The sequence below is a fragment of the Cebus imitator genome, unplaced genomic scaffold (assembly GCF_001604975.1).
Source record: "Cebus imitator isolate Cc_AM_T3 unplaced genomic scaffold, Cebus_imitator-1.0 Scaffold191, whole genome shotgun sequence".
In the NCBI taxonomy this organism is placed as follows: domain Eukaryota; kingdom Metazoa; phylum Chordata; class Mammalia; order Primates; family Cebidae; genus Cebus; species Cebus imitator.
In genome coordinates this window covers 784,512-786,536 of record NW_016107506.1, presented here as the reverse complement: position 1 = coordinate 786,536, position 2,025 = coordinate 784,512, and positions in this window count along the sequence as shown.

Genomic DNA, 2,025 nt, shown 5'->3' with positions numbered 1-2,025 from the left:
TTTAGTAGAGACTAGGTTCAAGATGTTGGCAAGGCTGGTCTCGAACGCCTAACCTCAAGTGATCCGCCCACCTCGGCCCCCCAAAGTGCTGGGATTACAGGGGTGAGTCGCCGCGCCCGTCGTATATTATTATTTTTGAAACGGAGTTTCGCTCTCATTGCCCAGGCTGCAGTGCAATGGTGTGATTTTGGCTCACCCCCACCTCTGCCACCCGGGTGCAAGCGATTTTCCTACCCCAGTCTTACAAGTAGCTGGGATTACAGGCATGCGCCACCACGCCCGGATAATTTTGTATTTTTAGTAGAGACGGGGCTGGTCTCGAACTCCTGACCTTAGGTGATCTGTCCGCCTTGGCCTCCCAAAGTGCTGGGATTACAGACAGGCATTAAGCCACCGTGCCCGGCCTCTGGTGTATATTCTCAACAAGAAAAAAAATTCTACTCAACTGATGGTGGCTTGAGGAACATCATTAAGGAAAAATAGTAATCTACCATTATCAATACTCTAGTAATTTTCTCAGCGATTGGAAGTAAAATCATTTTCCCAATCTTTATAGAGAACCTCTCTTTATTGTATCTTCTTAATTTTCTTGGCAATGACAAATTGATAATGTGGTCTTTTTTAAAAGAGAAGCAATACAGCAAAGCAGGTGTTGGAAAAGTGACTTGCATACAGAAAAACAAGACAGTACTTCTACTGCCAATCAATATTTGTTCCTAACCAGAAGCCTTGTACGTATCAATCACAATGCAACCATACAGTGACAGGCAAATACTTTTAAAACAAACTTGTTCGTCTTTTGCACCACCTAAAATAACTGCTCGGGGCTTTACTTTTAAATCGGGAAATGAGCCATAAATATAAAAGATTTCAATAGGCAGCAATCTAAAGTATCTTCCACTAAACCTTCAGAAGGCAGACGTAAGCCGAGGTTAGAATTATAAATTGAGATGGCATTACGAACTTAAATAGGTCATACCACATGTCCTTTAAAAATTGTCTTTTAATTTTTAATGTGTCAATGACTTTTCTGCTGTCCTCTTTTCTCAACAGGCGAAGAAAAAAATACAGCTTGTGGCTTAAATTCTCAATCTCAAGACCGGAGTTACCTACTGCATGAGAGACAAATAATGGATACTTTAAAGTCTATTTTTAGAATCAGTATTATATCAGTCTCTCATTAAAGTTCACACAGAAATTCGTGGGAAATATGGTAGGGGGGTGGGACGGAGGGTGTAGGGAGAGCCAGATGACCCAAAACGCGGTTGGCAAGGTTGCACCCCGCGAAATGATGTAAAACAAGAGTACGTCCGCTGATACTCGTTTCAACGAAGTGTTTCAGAAGTGATAATTACCTTATTGAAAAGGGTTAAAACCGAAACTGTTTTCAAACACCAGCTTCCCTTTTATAAGATCCCAACAGTTTTTTAAAGTTATTACAAATATGTTTTTTTTAGCACCCTTTCTCCCAAAAAGCATGCATTTCCATGACTACCGGATTAAAAAAAAAAAAAAAAAAAGCAAGGGGGTGAGGGAGTCATAAATTCCCCCCAGGCACAAGCCCTCATCTTTTAACTAAGCAACACAGGGCAGAAAGCAGCATTTCCTCAACGGTGTGGGAGCGGGAGGGAAAGGGCATGAATAAAATACAGCACGAGAGGAAACCTTGGGTTTCGAACTTTATTGCACAAAGAGTGGAGAGAAGAGTAGGTCAGACGTTGCAGCTCTTCCCCTTGCGAAGCGGGCATGGCAGACAGCGAGGCCACCGGGAAGGCAGCAGGCAGCTTCACCTCCTCTGCCCTCAACTGTCGCCTTCTTCCTCCTCTACCCCCCACCGGCACCCAGGCAGCGGCTGCCCCGGAGGCTGGGCCGGGTCGGGTCGGGTCGGGGGGCCGGACGAGCAAGCTGCGCAGGGGGCAACGCAGGGCCGAGCGGGCGGCCTCCCCCGGGGCGACTCCCGGCTCCCGGCTCCGCGCCCGGCCCGGCGGCGGCGGCGGGAACGCGGGCGCCAGCTCGCCGCGGCCG